Raw genomic sequence first — 22,159 nt, 5'->3', positions numbered from 1 at the left:
CAACATAACTCACCATGGATCCTGATCAGGCAGATGATTTCTGATTGGTACTTGGGCTTCTTTAGCAGTAAATACATAATTTTAAACTGTCACATGTTAATGTAACAAGTAGTAAAAATAGTATAATCTTATTTACACAGTGCCATTCATTACTATCTTCCTACCAACATGATTTTATGTGAGAACTGTTATACAAAAAGGTTGAATTCATCCACACTGTTAGCCACCAACCACAGGCGTCTGGCTTGCTTCATTATAAATGTGTAAAAATGATGGTTTGTTGATTTTGTTAACATATATTTCAAGAAGCTTATTAAGTCTTCAAGATGGAAGTTAGACAGTGTCCTTTTCCTTTTCATTGGGAGGCAGGATGGATTCATGGCAAATAGAAGGAGCATCAAAGCTGAATTATGTTAATAATCCTACTGGCAACCAAACCGGAATATGCTAAGATTTTTTTAATAATGTATTTTTACGGCTTGAAGAAACATTTAAAGTAGCTATTTATATCTGATAATAGGAAAAGTGTGAGGACTGTCTTGCAGAAGCTGCAATCTTTTTTCCATTTTTCAAAGGATTTCATAAAATCAAAGGAATGAAAATAATATTTTAGAGTTAATAGTGGTGGTAATTTTAGATCTGAAGTTCAATCAGGAATAAAATATTGTCACAAGTATCCAGCTTTGTATGGTAGTATAAAGAAAGAAAGGATTGTGTTTCTGTGACATCTTTCACATTTCTTTCAAAACATCCCTAAATGCTTTACAGCCAATTAAGTATTTTTGAGGTGTAGTCACTGCTAACGTCATCATGAGAATAACCCAGTAATCTGTTACAGAAATATAAGTCAAAGCATGGAGAGCCACAGTAGAGTGAGCGGTTAGCGCATCGCTATTACAGCTCGGTGTGTCGGATTCAGTTCTGGTGCTGTTTGTAAGGAGCTTGTATGTTCTTCCCGTGATTACATGGGTTTCCTCCCACAGTCCAAAGAGGTACTGATGTACTGGTTAGTGGGTTAATTGGTCATTGTAAATTTTCCTGTGATTAAGCTAGTGTTAAATAAGTGGATTGCTGGGGGGCACGGCTCATTGGGTTGGAAAGGCCTTTTCTGTGCTGTATCTCAAAATAAAATAACAGATTCCATACTATGGATACTCCCCTGCTTGCTTCAAAATAGTGTTGTGGAATCTTTTACATCTACCTGAGAGAGTAGACAAGACTTTGGCAGACCTTGACCTTATAAGATCAGACCATAAATCTGATATTATGGCCCACCAATACCAGGAGGGCAATTTCTGAGAGAGCAGCATTTAACTGTGGGAATATTTTGAGTCACTAATCATATAGACAAAGCTGGAATATAATTCAGAATAGCACTTATTGGACAGTTTAAATTGTTATTAGCTTGCTATATTCCATAGTTAACCTGAGCTGCTAGCATAGCTTTTGATTAGCCTGGCTGTGCTTTGCATTACTGCCATAAATAATAATTTCCCAAAGCTCAAGCAGTAAAGCTGATAGTCTTGCTGTTTCTTGAAATATGGAATGTCTGAAGCTAGCCAGTATCACAGGAAACTAAGCTCTTGACTCCCAACCAAAAGGCTGAAATATTTTGAGTCCTTTTAGCTGATTGATTTCTTTGGAAGAGTATTGTTCATTGTCAGTGGGATTGCTAGATAAAAGTACCACACAAAAGTGTGTCTGTTCGGTTGTGATGAGAGCCAAGTAGAAAATACTTAGACAGTTCGTTTTGTTGAAAGCAGTTAAGAAGTGTCTGCAGCCTAAATCATTCCAGCCCTGTTCTATCACAGAATGTGGAAGTGGAGAATGTGAATGAGAATGTTCATTGTGGGATTTGGGGACATAGGGTGGGGAGGATGTGATTGTGGGTGAAGGAGAAAATATTGAAGGTGGATTAAACAATAAATTAATATTTATCTTTTATGTTGCATATCCACATTTGTAAATCTTTTTTTTTGCTTCTGCTGGTAATGGAAGGTCCCTTAAGTATGACATGCAATATAAGCTAGAATGCCCTCACTGTCAGGAAAGGGTCTGTGATCTATGGTTTCTACATAAATGGAATGGAAAGTTTGACAATAATACTGCCATACCATTGATTTTATTAACTCCAACACCCAGCTTGAATAACTTCTCCACTTGCCTTATGTAAATTGATGTGGAGACAGACAGTGAAGTGGTTATGGGAAGGTGTCAGTAGACCTGAGCTAGCTTTGGAGAGGACCTTAAAATAACTTGAAAGGACAGACAAGGTCTACAGAGGTTTTGTTTCCTATCTGCCTGTTTAAACCTTGCATCTCATATGGGTTATTCTAGGCTGCATGAACTTTTACATAATTCAATGGTGCTTCCTGCCTTTTTGTGTACTGCAGCAGTGATCCTGCTGTAGTGCCATCTGATTTATCTCACAGATTGCTGGTCAGTTCTTGCTCACTAGTGGAGATCACAGCGAACCTTAAAATGAATACATATTTACCCCAAGTCTATGAAACCCAGTGGAGCTAATGAAAGAGATGACAGGTTTTTAGAATTGAATAAAAATACATGTATAAACTGATAGGAAAATGAAACATAGAGAACAGTGAAAGAAATCAAAAGCAACATTTGTCTCTCTGATGAATTTACTAAATGTATGCAATCTCCAATATTTAGTGTCACCGTAGTTAGAGCGCATGCCTTTCTCTTCACATTCCTCAATTTTTGAAGCAGAACCAGAATCAGGTTTATTTTTAATGTCATAAGACCATAAGACATAGGAGCAGAATGAGGCCATTCAGCCCATTGAGTCTGTTCTGCCATTCCATCATGGCTGATCCCAGATCCCACTCAGCTCCATACACCTGACTTCTTGCCAAAACATTTGATGACCTGACCAATCAGGAAGTTATCAACTTTCACTTTAAATATACCCATGGTGTTGGCTTCCATAACTGTCTGTGGCAGAGCAATCCACAGTTCACTACTAAAAAAAAATCTAAAAAATCCTCCTTACCTCTGTTCTAAATTGTGGCCCCTCAATTCTGAGGCTGTGCCCTCTAGTTCTGGAGACTCCCACCATAGGAGACAACCTCTCCACATCTACCTCATCTAGTCCTTTCAACATTCGGTAGGTTTTAATGAGATCCTTTCCCCGCCCACCCCCATTCTTCTATATTCCAGTGAGTACAGGACAAAGCTGCCAAATGCTTCTCATATGTTAACCCCTTCATTCTCGGAATAATTGTCGTGAACCTCCTCTGGACTCCCCCAATGAAAACACATCCTTTCTGAGATATAGGGATCAAAACTGTTGACAATACTCCAAGTGCAACCTGACTAATGTCTCATAAAACTTCAGCATTACTTTCTTGTTTTTATATTCTATTCCCCTTGAAATGAATGCCAACATTACATTCCTTACCACAGATTCAACCTGTAAATTAACTTCTGGGAGTCTTGCACCTCTGATGTTTGAATTTTCTCCCCATTTAGAAAATGGTCCGCACTATTGTTCCTTTTACCAAAATGCATTATCATACATTTCCCAAATATGTATTCCATATGCCACTTTTTCCCCATTTTCCAATTTGTCTAAGTCCTTCTGCAATCACATTGCTTCTTCAACACTACCTACCCCCCCACCTATCTTTGTATCATCTACAAATTTTGCCACAAAGCCAGCAATTCCATTATCTAAATCATTGGCAAACAATGTGAAAAATAGCAGCCCCAATACTGACCCCCAAGGAACATCACTGGCCACAGGCAGCCAACCAGGAAAGGCCCTCTTTATTCCCGGTCCTGCCTCCTGCCTGTCAGCCAGTCCTCTATCCATGTCAGTATCTTTCCTGTCATGACTATGTCATAAAATTCTGGAGTACAAGTTCATTTGTTATAGAACATAGAACATAGAATAGTACAGCACAGTACAGGCCCTTTGGCCCACAATTTTGTGCTGACCCTCAAACCCTGCCTCCCATATAAGCCCCCACCTTAAATTCCTCCATATACCTGTCTAGTAGTCTCTTAAACTTCACTAGTGTATCTGCCTCCACCACTGACTCAGGCAGTGCATTTCATGCACCAACCACTCTCTGAGTAAAAAACCTTCCTCTGATATCCCCCTTGAACTTCCCACCCCTTACCTTAAAGCCATGTCCTCTTGTATTGAGCAGTGGTGCCCTGGGGAAGAGGCACTGGCTACCCACTCTATCTATTCTTCTTATTATCTTGTACATCTCTATCATGTCTCCTCTCATCCTCCTTCTCTCCAAAGAGTAAAGCCCTAGCTCCCTTAATCTTCTGAGCATAATGCATACTCTCTAAACCAGGCAGCATCCTGGTAAATCTCCTCTATCTATCTTATCTATGGAATAAAATCAGGTCAGCTTAGTGGCAGTAACTGAATTCATTTAAGATACACTGCCACTCAAGTAATCTGACATCAGTTCTGGGGATAATACTAGAGCCCATAATTAAAGATGTAATAGCAGAGCTTTTGGTAAACTGTGAAGGGATTGATCAGAATCAGTATAGTTTACAAAAGGGAAACCTCGTTTGACAGACTTACTGAAGGTTATTGAGGATGTAACTGTAGCACGGATATGGCGTATTAGGACTTTCAGAAGGCTTTTGACAATATCCTATTTAAGAGACTGTTGTTCAAAACTAAAGCATCTGGTTGCTGGTAATGTGCTGACTTGGTTGGACAGTTTGTTCATAGATGGGATCTGGAGAGCAGGAATAAATTATTCAGCCAATTGTCAGTGCGGCGAGATAGGACACACATGCCTCCACAGCATTTCTGAGTGGCAGGCAGTGACAGATTGGGTACCGCACGATTAACTGCTTCCGACACAGGTATTCACAGTAGACCATAAGACATAGGAGCAGAATTAAGCCATTCAGCCCACTGAGTCTGTTCCACTATTCCATCATGGCTGATCCCAGATCCCACTCAACCCCATACAGCTGCCTTCTCACCATACCCTTTGATGCCCTGAACAATCAATAAGTAAATGATTTAAACAAAAGAATTAAATGTAATACTCCAAAGTTTGCAGATAAAACAAATCTGGATGGGAAGGTAAGCTATAAGGAAGATACAGATAGGTCCAGTCTCACTTAGGTAGGTTTGAATGAGTGGCCAAATGCATGGCAGATGCAGTAAAACACGTGAAGTTATCCACATTGGTGGCAAGAACAGGAATGCAACTTATTATCTGAGCAATAATAGATTAGGAAAGGGAGAATTGCAACAAGAACTAGATGTCCTTATCAAAGTAAGGATGCACATGAGCAGGTGGTTATGAAGGCAACTGGCTTATGGGCCTCCGTAGTAACAGGATTCGAGTGAAGGAGCAGAAATCAATAACCGCAGATATGTCTAGCCTTGGTGAGATCACACTTTATATTGTGCATGTAGTTCTGGTTTTATCCAAGGAAGGATCTTCCTACATTGGAGGGAGAATAGCAAGGTTGACCAGACTGATTCCTAGGGGATGGAAGCACTGGCATATCAAGAGAGATTCGAATGACTGGGCTTATCATTCATGTTTCCATGAATGTGACGAGACTTCTTCCAAACATAGAAAATACTGAAAGAATTGAGCAGACTAGTTGCAGGAACAGTATGATAGGGGTGTGATTAATGTAATTTCCCACATGATTAGTGGTAAGCTACAACACAGAAACAAACTCTGTGTATATTCCTTTTGCAACTAATAATTGATATTGGGAGATCGCACTAAAGCTTACAAACCTAAGGATGAACGCTATGACTGACTGCCGTAATTGTTAATAATTGTTGGGTTTGAGAGGTGGAGTAGAAAATATAACTCCTGACAGGGCTTCAGGATATGTTGCCTAGAACATCTACAGGCAAAAAGACAAGACTTAATCAGTCTCTCATTGAAAGCCTTGCTAATATTCCCATCTGTTCCAGATGGGATCTTTCAACACAGACTCTGGACATAATCCTATAACAGAGAAGAGCTAAAATTAAATGGTAAAGCTGCTGAGCTGACTTCCTCTGGATTCCAAATTCTGGTATGCTCCCTTTGCAGCTTAAACAGGGCATGTCGGGTCTTAGAATCCATTTGTTTATGAAGGACTTTATTTGGTTTCTATTCACAGAAATTACAAAAGTTTTTTTTTCAGTTTAAGAGATTAACTAAAGGTAGGTTATCTGTTTGTTGAAAATTAAGAAGAATTTGTGCATTATGTTTTCAGTATACTTGAGTGAATGGATTCACCAGAGATGATGTGATTCAATAACCTTTTTACCTGTTATCTGTCAATACTTGATTCCTCTGTCTCTGAACTTTGATACAAATGACCTTCCATTAGCTTTAGTATCAGTAGAGTAGTTGTGGTCTTCATACACAGTAAGTCATACTGAAATCCCAAATATACCAGACTTTTTTATGGGTTGTTTTTTAAAACAGCCTCATTTCATAGCAAGTGTTCTACTTTATTTAACGGACTGCATAATGCTAACAATTCCAGTCTTATGGCTGGGTATTTGACTCTATCTAATCATTATGTAACTCTAGGTTGATGAATGTAACAAAAGAAGACATAAAAAGTGATTACAGCAAAGCCCTCATTCATGCCCTTGTACCTTTAGACTTGATTATTCCAATGAATTACCATCCTTTCTGATTCAAACCTCCATAAATATGGTCATCCAAAACTCCATTCAAGTATCTTGTTAGGTGGAGCCTCATTCACCTGTCATCACCATGCATCCTGATGAAATCAAGGCCTGATATAAAATTCTAAAATCTTTTCATGATCTCACATTTCCATACCTTAGAACATAGAACAGTACAGCATAGGAACAGCCACTTCTGTCCACAATGTTGCAACAAACCAATTAAAGTAGCAATCTAAATCATACTTAAGGGTGGAAGTTAGAGGCAATGTTGATGAAATTGATGACCTCAGCATGGGTGCATAAAGCATTATCAATGCAGTTTAAAATCTAAATACGGCAAACCAAATGTGGCTGATTACTCCATATTCAGTCTAAAGATGTTCCTCCATTTACCATTGTTCTCGTTGGGAATTTCTGCTATCACGTCTTTGACTTGCTCTTGTTTCCACAGATACATCTATGTCATAAATTGAAGAATATCTGCATTCTTAATCATTAACAAAGGACAGTATCCATCGACATTGGCATCTTGTGGTGGTTACCTACCAATGATCTGGATAAAAATTCCCAGTTCATATTTTGCCAAGTCCCAAATTTATCACAGCCTAGATCCAAAAATGGACTAAAGAACTGAATTCCAGAGATGAGATTGGAGTAGCTGATTTCGACATTAGTATTTGCCCAGGTCTGACATTGAGAAATCCAAGTCAAAATGTAGTCAATAGGACTCGAGGGGAGAACTCTCCAGCATGTAACCTTACAGAAAGTTTATCATTGTTAGAAATCAATATTCACAATTACATATTTTCACTGTAGGAGATTATTCGAGCAGTGTCCTTGTCCTAGCCGTTTTAACCTGCTTCTTCCTTCTATCATCAGATCAGAAGTGTGAATGTTTGATTACACAATGTTCATGTCCATTTGCAACACCAGAGCAGATGAAGTGGTCCATTGCTGCATGCCGCAGTCGTAGTGCGATCACCTGAGTCGAGTATGATGCTCTCCAACAGCGTTGTTTTTGGGTGTGTCCTCAGGTGGATGTAGAAGCCATTTGGGATCCTGATAACTGGAATATTAGGGTGGATTCCCTTAAAGGGGAACACTGTGCATTCTCCATTCATTTAACATGGGGAGTCTGATGCATAAGCTACACAGTACTTGCCAGATCAGTGTCAGGGTCCAGTGATGTTGAGTGCCAGATGATTGGGGACCCTTCACTGCTGCATCATTCTTCAGCCTTCACTGCCATTATGATGAGTCATCATCTTCCACCAGCTCCATTGTCGAGGCCTTAGTTGGATTGATCTTCGTCTGGAGCCTCCACAGGAGCTAAATGCCAGATGGCTGAACTCCCGTCAGCGTCACTCTTGGGAGTCAGGAACTCATAAGCCTCTCCACCAAAACAAGGTGATGATCTTCAGAGACTAGTTGCAACAAGAGCCAAGAAGACCCTGGATGAGTGCAGCTCCAACAATACTGAAGAAAATCAACAACTTCCAGAACAAAGCAATCTCCTTGAATGATATCTCAGACCCTAAATATTCATCTCCTCCGCCACTAGCGCACAGTAACTGCAGGGTTTACCTCATATGAAATGTTACTCGTCTAGACAATCTCCCAATCCAATGACCTCTGTACCAAGGATTTCAGGTGCATGAGAACACCACAACCTGCAGGTTCCCTTCCAAGTCAAACACCCTTTTCTCTTGGAAATACATCAGCAGTCCATCGATGGTGGGTACAAATCTTGGAACTCCCTCTCAACAGTACTGCTGTGCAGCAGTTCAAGAATGTATCTCACCACCTCTTTCTCAAGGGAAATTAAAGATGGGCTGTATATGCTGGGCTTGCCAAAAATACCCACATCCTGAGAAATTAATAAAATTAAAATGCCTCTCTTTTATGTTGTTGCTACTGCTCCAGCCACACTGACATAGATATTTTAGAGGTGTTTATACTGGCTTATTGTTCTTCCAATTTTTAAATAGCTTTTTAAACTCATGTTGGGATGTAGGCAGGAAGATGTTTGCCGTGAATGTGGCAATTTCTGTCACTGAATATACGCAGATCTGCTTGCATTCGATTTTCTCGCCCCTTCCAGTCATTTGCCAGCCATTTATCAAGATTAAGAAAGGCTCAGCCAGTCTGTTCTGGCTCACACACCCAACCCATAGTGGAAAAGGTATTACATGTGTGCGCCACATTGGCATGAACTGACTCCAGCTCAAGAGAAATATAACGGAGGCATGTGCGTCCTGTCTCGCCACACTGACACTTGGCTGAACGATTGCAAGAACAGACTCCTAACTCTTCAGACTGCCAGTTGTCCCTGAAGTGAAGAAGAACCAGGAGTATGTATATTATACAGCAAGCCCATTACCATCTTCTTTGCAGACTATTTAATTGTTTGTATTCTGTGTACTCCTCTTTTTGTCAGGATCTTTTTTCATAGTCCCAGCTGTCTTCTCTGTGGAATGTACTTTAGTATTAAAACATTCTTTTCTCAAACACCCTCAGCTGTCCTTTTGTGGAGCTTTCCAGCTTCTAAAGCTAGGGTTGCCACCCATGCAGTTTTAGATTAGACGGTCCTGTTTTTGGAGGACTGTCCGGAAGGTTCTAAGACATAAACCAGACATCTAAAGTCTGATTTTTAAAGTATGCTCCAATTCTTTCCATACATTCTGCATCTTATAATGTGGGTCCATTAATTGTTCAGTTTATTAAGACTATTTTCTTCAGCAACACATTGTGTCTAAGTTTTCAAGCTTTGATCCCACGCTCCCTCCTGCCCCAATTCCACCCCCTGTCTGGTTTTGGTCTTGGCAAGAGATGTCCTAATCTGTTTCATTTGTCTAAAATGCAAAATGAAAGTCTGCTTCTTTGGACCATTAGTTTCTTATTGGGAAGGAAGCAAATATCATTAAAATACTAAATAAATATAGAGTAGCTTAGGAGATAGCATTGAAGTGCTAAACTTTCTATTTCCAACCATTATTATCTTTGCATATCTGGACCTAGGGCCACAGTTCTTTACTGTTTTAACTTTACTCTACAACGTCATATCTCATACTTGGCCAGCAGCTGCAGAGTATCATTGTGTTACAGTACAACAACTGCCCTACTGAATCTATTTAACACACAGGAGTGCTTCATTTTGGAGGATATGGTTTAGCAAAGCATAAATTTGGGTGGCACAGTGTTACTGCCAGTGCTCCTGGTACACTTTTAATCTCCAATTCTGTTTGTGTTCCGTCTGTGATCACATGCATTCCCCATGGTGCTTCAGTTTCCCTTGATATTCCTAAAACGTGTGTAATGTAAATTACACTTTGAGTAGCAGATGGGAATCGACATGTGTGAGAGAAGAGGTCATGCCAAAATAGGTGGGTACAAGGGACTCACATATTGATGACTGGTCTCCTCTTATTTAGAAAATATGAACATATGGAAGTTCGCATTTCATTTCATTACTTATCACTTGCTAGGCCCTTGCTTTGTGTAGTATATCAAACTGAATTGAGCATTGTTGAGCAATTTGACAGGGATATCAAAACTGGTGGTATGTCTGCTGCTGAGGAGAAAAGTTCTAGGGTATAGAAAAATATAAATAAATTGATTAAATGGCATGAGATTTTCAAATGGAATTCATTCCAGTGAAGTGTGAGAAATTAGTTTGGAGAATCACAAAGAGATAAAGGAATTGCGGTTCTGGTCACCGCAGTACAGAAAGGATGTGGAGGCTTTGGAGAGGGTACAAAAGAGGTTCACTGGGATGTTGGCTGGTTCAGTGAACATGAGCAATAAGAACGCGTTTGACAAACTTGTCTGGTTTATTGGAGACTGGAGGGGGAGAGGGTGGGTGACCTGATATAAGTATATCGTACTTACGGGGAAGCGACGTGGTACCATAGCAGTGAGCACCATGCCAGTACAGCTTAGGGTGTTGAAGTTTGCAGTTCAACCCTGATATCTTCTGTAAGGAATATGTATGACATCACCATGGAATATGTGGGTTTTCACTGGGTCATCTGGTTCCCTCCCACAGTCCAAATACATACCAGTAAGTTAATTGGTCATTGTAAATTGTGTCGTGATTGGGGTAGGGTTAAATTGGCGTTGTCGGGGGTTGCTTGAAGGCCCTGATTTTCCTATTCCATGCTGTATCACTAAATAAATAATAAAATTATAAGAGGAAGAGTATTTTTCCCAGGATGGAAGTATCAAATACTAAAGACATAGCCTTAAGATGAGAGGAGAAAAGTTTAAAGGTTATTTATGTTATTTACACATAAAGCAGTCAGTGCCTGGAATGTACTGCCAAGGAAATTAGTGGATGCAGATGCAATGTCAATGTCTAAGATGCATTTAGCCAGACACATGAACAGAGAAGGAATGGAGGGATTTACAATGTGTGCAAGCAATGTGTTGTTGAAACTGGCATCATGGTTGACAAAGACATCATGGGCTTGTTCCTATGTTGTACTGTTCTAGGTAGGTTCATGAATATTTAATGAAGAGCACAATATTATGAAGTGAACAGGGCAATTTTATTTAGAAAATAAAAGGAATCTTGGAATACTCATTCACAGTTCCTTGAAAGCAGGTGGAAAGGGAGATAAGATGTTTACGAAGGCAAAAGGGTTACTTACTACAACTGGTTGAGGTATAATTACAAGCATAGGAAAATAATGCTGGAAGTACAAAAAATCATCTAGGCCACAAATGCAGTAAGCACGTGATTTCGGGGGGGCGGAGAGGGAGATATATACATATATATTCAGGAGCATGTTGCTGGAATTGGAGAGGTGAAATTATGAGAAAGAAACAGGTTATTTTCTTTGAGACAAAGGAGACATAGGAGTGATTTAATTATTATGCTTTAATGTATTAGAAGTTCTACATCTACACATAGGAAGAACATGTAATCCCTTATCAAAGATCCTAAAACAAAAACAGAGACTGGCAAAGATCACTCTAAGAGTGAGCTATGGATCTAGTGATTGAAAATGTGTCTAGGTGGGGGGAAGGGAGGGAGCAGCCAAAATCATCACACATTTAGTAACGACTTGGATGGGAACTTGAAAAGTCCTGACCTGCAAGGATGCGGATCAACTGTTGAAACATGGCTGGTATGAATTTGATGGACAAAATTGCTTTTTTCTGTGTCATCATGTTCTATGATCTTAACATACACCGTGTATACCTTGTTAATTTCCCAACGTGAAAGGTTTCAAGTTCTTCCTTCTCTTGCAGTGACACCAACCTAACATCTATGTAGATGAATTGCCAGACATAGACATATGGGCTATGTTTTTGAAATATGGTAGGAAAATAGGTAGCTGAAATCCAATGTGTGATACTTTCAGGAAAAGAGGGAGTCTTTCAGAAGATAACTGGGGAGCTCATTGAAAGCAGTGTTGAAATGAATCAATTAAAATTATATTTGTTTTTGTACAGTCAGACTAAGGTGCAAATTTTTGCAAGTGTCAGGTTAGTAATGTCTCTACTAGAAGAGCTGCTATGAAATTGAAGTCAGACTCGTGCAGTTTTTAAATTTAGATCACTAATTTATGCCAAAGGGGGATATTTAGCATGTATTGGGACACTTTTTCTATTTAAGAAGCAAAGTAAAACATATTGGGAGAATTACTATTTTTGTGTTCTACTTTGTATATTCATATCATCTCTGTTCCACCATGTATATTCATTTAGCTCTATCTGTTTGTCTATACCTCTATTTCTTTTTTTGTACCCTGCTAACCTGATTCACTGATGAGGCAATCAGATTTAATTTCAGTCCACTGGACCAAGACCAGGATGTGTAACATTGGCCAGTGATAATCAGAACGTAAGTGATTCAAAGTTTTATTTAGTGACTATCAACTTGGATTTTGCTGAAGCACATCCAGACACAGACACAGACACAAACAGACACACACAGACACACACATACACACGCACATAAGGCACTCCTATACATCTATCAGATATAGTAAGAGAACTACAATTATGTGAGCCAAAGATATTCTACAGCTGCTGTTTTTTTTTCCCCCTGGTAGTGTTATATATTCAAGTACTAATCCTGCTCATACTTAACTGATAGTTGACTGCTATTCCAAACACTGATAATCAAAATATAAACATCAACTTTCACTAGAATCATAAAATATTCTCTCTTAAAAGGACAGAATAATTTGAAATTCTTCCTGAGGAAGTGTTGTCATGAAGAGTCTCAAGTGCAAGGTTTAAAACGTTTTGATGACTTACATATTTCCAATTGAGAGACCTTATATTGGAACAGAATAGATGGAAGATCAGGCAGGAGGATTCTTTTTAACTATGTACACACCTCGTACATTTCATTCTGTGCTAATATTAGTCGAAGGCCTTCATGAAGGAAAAACAAATTCATTCTTAATGTGTGTTTCAACTCAACAGCTCCACGTTTGTTTTCTGAACTGCATTCCAATTCTTGTGAGACCATGTCCTTATGTGTTGTAAGAATGAAATGCCAGGAACGCCATTCATATTGGGGGGGGGGGGGGGGGGTTGGTGGTGGTGGTGGTTGGAAATAGGCTCTGTTGTGCTCTCGGAAGGAAAACTTTTGTATTCACAGGCGGCCACAAATATTCATACGTGGCTATAGTGTCTAAGTGAATTTGCCAAAAAGATTTAACCATTGTGGAACTAAATTATGTAACATTCAGTAATAATATGTGGATATGTGAAAACAGGGAAGGATATACATCATTAGTTTCTATTGCTAGATATGGCAGAATTTAAAAACCATTTAGAGTTGGGAAAATTCTTAGCTCACAGCATTGACCAAACAAAAAGAGGCATTCTTTATATTTTGGCACCAGAGTAATATCCAAATCTCAGAAAATCTTGGGTGTTCCACAAGAAGGTTGTGGGGATAAGTCCAAATAAATGTACTTATTGTTGCTGTAATGACAGTAAATGAAATTGATTTGTATTTGCAAGTGTGTAGCTTAGCAAAAGGAAGTACCCAACCACAATAAAAGGGAGAGCACAGGGGGAGAAAACTGTCAAAGCATGAAGCTCTTGACTTATATCATTCCTATTTGAGAAGACAGATAATTAATCCTCTCCAGCTCCCTAGACCTGACCTTCAGTGGAATCACTCACTTAGAAATAAATGGAATGTATTTTCTTTCTGGATATTAGATATCAGGAAATCTATGTATATCTTATGACCCCGCAATGGAAACATTGTTTACAAATAGATAAATATTATTAGCACAGTTAGTCAAACGCTACAGCCACATGTGATTATCCTTGTGTGCCAAAGCACAGAATGATGATTTGCTTCATATATTCCTACGTTGAAATGAAATTAATTTTTACTTAAATGGTAAATGTCAAACTTCTTTAGTAAGCCAGCATTTATTGGCCTTAATTGTCCTTGAGAAGTTGATATCAATCTGTCTTCTCAAATCGCCATAGCCTATCTAGTGAAAATATTCCCACAGTGCTTTTGGTGAGTGTTTCAGAACCATTTGTTTAATGACATGCAAATCAACAAACATTGGCTATTAAGCCATAAGGTGAGACAATGACGTTTATCTAGATGGACAGTGATTTTTGAAATAATTATAATATGGATATCTTATAATACTGAATGATAGTATTGTAACTTTCTGATTGCTGGGTAGTTCAGTTTATTGCTTGTAATGACACCAAATCAAACTGATTAGGTTGTTCATAGGCCCAAGATCCTCAGATGTGTTGAGTTAGCAGACACTAACCAAATAAGGACAGATAAGGCACACTTGGGCAACTTTGACCAAGAAAGGGAAAAATAAATTTATTGTTTCTCAGAGATTCTTGCTGGACGTGTATGTGTATGAATATGACAGAGCTCAGCTGTGAGATGGTCAAAAATGTAATAGTTGGTCAGTCCTATCAACAGTCACTTGCCTGATGCAGATATGAAGAATGCTTGTTAATACCATTGAATCAATACTAGAGAGACAAGAAGAGAAAGCCAACAGAACAACCCTTGTCTGTTGTATATCAAAGTAACCAATATTACTTAAGGCAGATGTTATATCCTGAAGTACAGAGCTACATTCCAATGTGTTTTCAGGCATTTTATAACTCCAATCAAATTCCTAGATTTCAAAAAAAAAACATAATTCCTGAGGAACAAGATGCCACAAATATTGATCTGTGTAGGTAAGGACATGAAATAATTCAAGTGGGAGATTGTCTTAGAGGTTAAATTTAAAAAAAAATACTTGTGTGTAAAAGAGGAACGAAGGATAGGGAGATGAAAGGCATTTGACAAGGTGGATGCCTTGAAAAACATGAGTCAGACAGGGAGAAAGTGTGGTAAGTTGATTTCAACACCACAAGGCACAGAAAATAGAAAGATTGTGCTGGATGCTTTATATGCAACTTAAGAAGAAAAGGAGTGACTAATAATTCACCCATAGGTATCTATTATCTTATAACAAATGACATACTCAGGCACAGATAACGTTCTGTTTAGATTTTGTGTGTGGTCTTGAGTTTTCTAGTGTGTGGCTGTAGGATGACTTTGAGCCATTCTTGTAAGCATTGAGAGCTTGGCTCCACATCCCTGTCTCCTCTCCCTTTTTTCCTACAAACATCAATTAGCATCACAGCTGGAATCCTCCCATACTCTAAATTCCACTTCTGCATGTAAACCTAAATGAGTTGCACTTTCGTAGGAAAGTTCATGCAGTAATATCTGAAAAGAGCATATCCATCGAAGCTATCTATAAACGATTCAGGGTTTGGTCTGATTCTTCTCTTCTTCACACTAAGTCCAGTAACACTGTGAGTTTAACTAAAAGATCACTAGTTGATGAAGGCCTGAAGCATATTTGCACTGGGTAATTTTGTAAGGTGAGGGAGGAATATGGTCGTTAAAGTCCTTTCATGATTTGATCAGCCTTCAAGAGTACCTTCTGAGATATTTTCTATACATGGTGATTGCCATTTTATGATTGCAAAGAATCATAAAAGGTGATATATATTTAAAGAAGGCCATTTAGCCTACTGTGTTTGCGTGAGTCAAAAAAGAGCTTCCCAAAGTAATCCCACCTTCAAGTATCAGGTTGCTGCCCTACAGGTCGTAGCACTTCAGATGTGTATCCGAGTACTTTTGATCCTTTTTGTCTTCTAATTAGAGCACTGGTCTTTTTATTGGAGCAGTTCCTGAGATCTATTGACTTTAATGGAAAGCACAGCACAGGCTGTATGTTAATACCAACCATCGAGCCTTTCTAATACTGTAATAGCACTTTCCTGTTCCCATATTATATCATTGCCAAAAGTAATAGTTATGAAGGCCAATAATAACATTTTTGCAGTTAGTAAATGTAAAAACATGTGACCTTTAAATGCAAAAATGAATACTAAAAGGAAAAATATTAAATACAGTGGTAATGAATTAAGGTAATAACTTGTGTCTTTCTTCATCTCTAAATACCTACATTTCTGTTCTGTAAACAGATTCAAGACAGCATTTTTCTTTTGTGTTTGTTTAAAGCTACATCTTAAAATCCTGTTTATCCCCTTATCACTAATAAGTAATCCACTACATTTTGTCTAATTGGAGCATGCCCCCATGTTTTAGAATTTTTAAAAAATTTCTACCCTTCCTTTGCTCCCATTTTCAGTTTTCCATTTGTTGCTTTTTGCTCCACTTTATCATAATTTGAGAGATAAAGTTAGTATGTGTAAAGATGAAAAGCATTTCGGGTGATTATTTTCTCCACATTCAAGAAGACTATATGTATATGTATGTGTGTGTGTGTGTGTGTGTGTGTGTGTGTGTGTGTGTGTGTGTGTGTTTGTGTGTGTGTGTATATGTCTTTGGGCGATAACTGAGTTGATTTAAATGTTTGAATTTTCCCATTTAGATCCAGTAAAGGCAGTTACATTTGCTCTGGTTTTTCTTTTCTTACTCTTTTATAAAGTCCAATTGAAGATTTGTTTTGGCATTGTTTCAACCCAAATTGACATCAGTTCCTCCCTCTACTTTTTGTTCCCCTCCCCCACCACCACCTTCCCCCGCCCCCCCCCCCCCAAGATGCTGCTTGACTCACTGATTTCTATTAACCAATTGTTATACTATTTTATCCTTGCCCTGAGGGGAAAATTCTCAAAGTGCCTTTTTTGCAAAATGCATTTCAAGGTTTTCTCATAGAGGACAGAATGATAATGGATCTAACCTAGTAACTAAACTTGCCACCCTCAATATCCATGTGCACCAGACCGAAGTGAATGTGGACTAAGTTCCCTTTCCACATATGAACGTTATCCTACAAAGCACTGAAGGCTATGAACAGCAACTATTGAGATCCCACGTTGTTCTACCATAAAGCCTTGGTGTGCTTTTGACAACATATTAAAGGTCTTTGCCATGTTTGATAATTATGGGTATATAAAAATAGTTCAAATGGGAAAACAGTGAAAAAATGTCTATGTAATTAAAATATCCATCAATGCACCTGTCCAACTGTCTTTTAAATGCTGTTAGGCAGGTACATGAACAGGAAAAGTTTTAGAAACATACAGGCCAAACACTGACAAATGGGAGTGGCTTTGAATGGCAAGTTGGTCAGCATAGACCTATGGATCGAAAGGTTTGTTTACGTGTATGACTTCATGACCTTAAAGTAAGGTGGTGATGAATCAGCATACAGGAGGGAGATTGAAAATCTAGGTGAGTGGTGCCCTAACAACAAACTCTTTACTCACTGTTAGAAAGACTGAGGAGCTGATTATGGACTTCAGGAGAAGGAAACTAGAGTTTCATGAGCTAGTCCTCATTGGAGGATCGGAGCTGGAGAGGGTCAACAGCTTTAAGTTCCTCAATGTTATCATTTCAGATGATCTGTCCTGGACTCAGTATGTAAGTGCAATTATGAAGAAAGAACAGCGGTGCCCCTACTTTCTTAAGTGTTTGCAAAGATTCAGCATAACATCTAGAACTTCTATAGATAGGTAGTGGAAAGTATGTTCATTGGTTGGGATGGAAACACTAATGCCCTTGAATGGAAAATCCTACAAAGAGTAGTGGATATGGCCCAATCTATCACTGGTAAAGCCCTCCCCACCTTTGAGCACACCTACATGAAGTGTTGTTGCAGGAAGGCAGCATCCATCATCAGGGACCCCACCACCAGGACATGCTCTCTTTTTGCTGCTGCCATCAGGAAGGAAGTACAGGAGCCACATGTTTCTGTAACAGTTATTATCCCTCCTCTATTGGGCTCTTAAACCAAAGGGATTAACTTCACTCAACTTCACTTGCCTCATCATTGAAACGTTCCCACAACCCATGGAGCCACTTTCATCTCATGTTCTCGATATTTATTGTTTATTTATGTTTTAAAAATTATTTCTTTCTTTTTGTATTTACAGTTTTCTGTCTTTTACACACTTGTTCGATGCCCAAGTTGGTGCAACATGCAACATTTCATTGATTCTATTATGGTTATTATTCTATTAAGGAGTTATTGAGTATGCCCACAAGAAAATTAAACTCAGTGTTGTATATGGTGATGTATACTATATTTACTTTGATAATAGATTTACTTTGAACTTTACAGTTTAATTTAAGACATAAATAATGAAAAATAAATAAACCATTTTCTATACTGAGGTATGACAGTTTCAGGAAAATGAAAGGAATCTCCATATACCAGCTATGGTCAGAGTAAAGCTGAGGTAAAGAAACCCAGTGCCCTTCTGCTGGTCTCAGTGGTGAGTTCAGTGGTGAAACAGCAGGTATGATATGCTGGTAGCTGACCTCCAGCTTATTTCTGACTTTTATATTTCAATCTACAGGGAGGAGATAACCTAATGCTTTCAGTGAAACCATTGGCTGGAGGTGAGCAGGATATGGGCTAAAGCCAAACTTGAAATCCAAACACCTGTGTCTCAAAGATAAACCAAAGGGTGTTTTTACAAGTACATTCTGAAAATATTGATGCCAGTCCATTGTTCCCTTGTCTCCCGAAGGCTGAATATTTTCTAGATCAGAGAACAATTTCAGCAATAGGAAGTACAATATTTATAGGAAAAATAGATTGGAAAAATCCAGCCAATCGCAGTGCCAGCATCATTATCTTATTCTTTCCAAGAACTTCCAGAGTTTATAAAGTTTTAAGGTATTTATTTCTTCTATTTGTTTTCCTCTCTTCATAAGCTTCTGAACAATGCTATTTTAAAAATAGAGAGAAACATTTAAAAAATACATTTAACCATGTACATATGTGTAGACTTGCCCATTTTGTTTAACTGGAACAGACTGTGGGAGAGGAAATGGAAAATAGAAAAATGACTGGAAGAAAAGCTGGAACCAGAAAAGAATTCTGCACTTCCCTTAAAATTTTTGCTTTAGTTGTCAGCTGCATGTACAAATTCTATTTGCCGTTCTTGAATAAGAAAATGAACCTTCATTTCTTGGACTGCTGCTGCTGCAGACACTGTCTGCCTACCAGATGTTTTTCCTAATTTCCAAAGAGAAATGCCGAATCAGTCGTTAGTTGGATATTTCATTATTTGAGTTGTACTTTAAGTGTGCTTCAGTCTGATTCTTTGTCTTGTGTAAAGAAAGGGAGAGCGCAGCATTAGCTCGGAGAGAAATAGAGAGTGTGTATCTGTGTTTGTGAGAGTGAGTGTATGTGTGTGAGCGAGAGAGATAAAAATGAAAAAGCTTAAAATAGAAAGGTTTTTTTCTTCCTGGTCAACTGAAGATAGCTCTGGGTGGTGAAACATTTAGAACAGGGATAAGCGAGGCAGGCGTTGGGAGGTACTGGTAACATAAATCTTGCTACACCAGCACTTACAGTGTTTACCGATATATAGCAAATGCCATGCTTGTTGAAATAGAAACCAGGCTTACATTGAAGTCACATTTTTGTTCTTTTGAGCAATCCTGTACACTGAATTAACTCTTTCATTGGTGATTTTTGTTTTTGTCTGGCCGCTTAAGGATCCTGTGCAGTCCTCCTGAGTTTTAAATAAATATTTGCACCAGCTTAAGAAAGCCCAGGTTATCTCAGGTTCTAACAAAGGAATTTTGATCTGAATTACTAGCTCTGTTGCTCTTTCCACAGTTGCTGCCTAACTTGCTGAGTGTTTCCAGCATTTTCTCTTTTTTGTTCAGATTTTGAGCAACTGCAGTGCAGTAGTGTTTAAAGACAGTGTTTTAGATGGGTACACAACCAACATATTTCACTGTATGTTTCGATGTATGTATGACAAATTAATCTTTTTGTTCTATGGGCAAGCCAATTCTGAAACCAAATAACTTCCCTACCACTGAAATGAGACTCACCAGTCTATAGTTTCCAAATTTATCCCTATTTCTCTTCTTGAATAGTGGAACAAATGTTAACTACTCTCCAATCCTCTGGAATCTTGCCAGTGACTAGAGAGGACATGATGATATTGGTCAAGGTCCCAGTGATCTTCTTTCTTGCGTCTCTCTATAATCTGGGATATATCCCATCAAGTGCTAGGATCTTATCCACCTTAATGTTCTTTGAGTGACCCAACATTACCTCATTTTTCATCTCAAAACACCCTAGCATTCTGTTAAGCTCCCCCCTCTGACCTCCCTATCCTTCAGATCCTTCTCTTTGTTAAATACTGATGCAAAGTACTCATTTAGGGCCTCACCCACATCCCTCACCCACATCCTTCACCTCCAAACATATGTTCCTCCAGTATCCTTCAGTAGTCCTAGTTGCTCTCTAGGTAACCTCTTGGTTATGATGTACTGTATGTCTAAAATGCCTTGGGATTCTCTTTAATTCTACTTGGCAAGGACATTTTATGAGACTTCCTGGCTTTCCTAATTCCTTTCCTCAGTTCTTTTCTGGCTTCTTTGTAATTCTCAGGGGCTCTGTTTGATGTTAGCTTCCTAAACCTTACAAACGCTTCCTTTTTTCATTTTAGTTAGAGATACTATATTATATGGTAGTAAGTCCTTCAGGTCCAATGAGCTCATGCTGGCAAATCACAACTATGAATCTATTAACCCATTTATCTTTGGAATGTGGGAGGAAACTGGAGCACCCAGAGGAAACCCACATGGTCACGGGGAGAACATGCATATTCCTTACAGACAGTGATGGAATTGAACCCAGGTTGTTGGTGCTATAATTTTGCTGCATTTACCACTACACTACCATGCCACCACCACGGTAGCATAGCAGTTTTTCTTCTTAACTAAATTCATCACCTCTCTCAACATCCAGGGTTGCCTTGCCTTGACGTCCTTCTCCTTCTTTCCTACTGGGACATCCTGTAGTCCATGCGGTCGATTTTTAAATAGTTGTTTTTGGACAAGTCTGCATCTGACATGTGGAGCTTCCCAAAACCAACTGTTCCAAATTAACTCTTCTTATGTGCTTCCTAATACTCTGGTAATTCACTTGCTCCAATTTAATTATCGCCCACAAGGTTGATACTTATTCTTATGTTTAGCTATCCTAAAACTTCAGGGATCATGATCATTGTTCCCTAACTGTCCTCCACTGTAAGGTCAGTTACCTGGGCTGGCTTATTACCCAACACCAGGCCCAATATAGCCTCTCCTCTTGTTATACTCTCTACATACTGATTTAAGAAATCCTCTTGGGTGCACCTAACAAATTCTGCCCCACCTAAACCTCTTTCACCAATGAGGAACCAGTCAAAATTAGGGAAGCTGAAGTCACCAACTACAAAATCCTGTTGTTTGTAGACTTTTCTTTAATATGCCTGCAGATGTGTTCCTCAATATCCCATGGGCTATTTAGGGTATAGAAGGCCAGTTCGGTGGTATAATTCCACCAGAGTGATTGCACCTTTCTTATTTTTGAGTTCTATCCAGAGATACCTGTGAATGAACCCTTCATTATATCCCCTCAAAGTGCAGCTGTCGTATTGTCCCTGATTAACAGCGCAAGTCCCCTCCCACTCAACTTTTACCTCCATCTCTATTTTTTCTATAGCATCAAAACCAAGGAATACTTAACTTCCATTCCTGTTCCTCTCTCAACCAAGTCTCTGTTATGGCCACAACATCAGAGTTCCATGGACTGATTCATGCTATGTTCATCACCCTTACCTATGATACTCCATGTGTTATTCTCAGTAAATTGAATTATACATTCCAAGATGCTTCAAAACAGTCTGTCTCCATTCAAATGAATCCTGGTGGTGCTTCTGTGGGAAGATTCTCCAATGAACAAATAAGTTTGGGACGTCAATGATTTCACATATGGAGTTGCTATTATTTCCAGCCAAATTTCAGCTCATTGTGTTGGTCCTATGCCCATTTGTGGGACTGTGAGATGACTTTATTTGACTTGCCAAGTGCAGAAGACCATAATTATACTTATGTAGTATTTCTTTAATGACATTTGATCATCATTGAATTCAACTCTGAGGTCCATCATCAATATCGGCCTTCAAACAGAATTCTGCAATGGGTCCTTTGTCATGTTC

At 38.8% G+C, this 22,159-nt stretch overlaps 1 protein-coding gene across 1 annotated transcript in view; it reads left to right on the top strand.

Annotated features, from left to right (window-relative positions):
* Positions 1–22,159, top strand: part of tgfb2 (transforming growth factor, beta 2) — a 69,059-nt gene that overhangs the window by 22,205 nt on the left and 24,695 nt on the right. The gene's annotated exons all lie outside the window — the stretch shown is intronic.

This window comes from Mobula birostris, chromosome 8 (assembly GCF_030028105.1).
Source record: "Mobula birostris isolate sMobBir1 chromosome 8, sMobBir1.hap1, whole genome shotgun sequence".
Classification (NCBI taxonomy): Eukaryota; Metazoa; Chordata; class Chondrichthyes; order Myliobatiformes; family Myliobatidae; genus Mobula; species Mobula birostris.
Note: the sequence above shows the minus strand (reverse complement) of the source record. Positions and strands in the feature narration are given on the sequence as shown.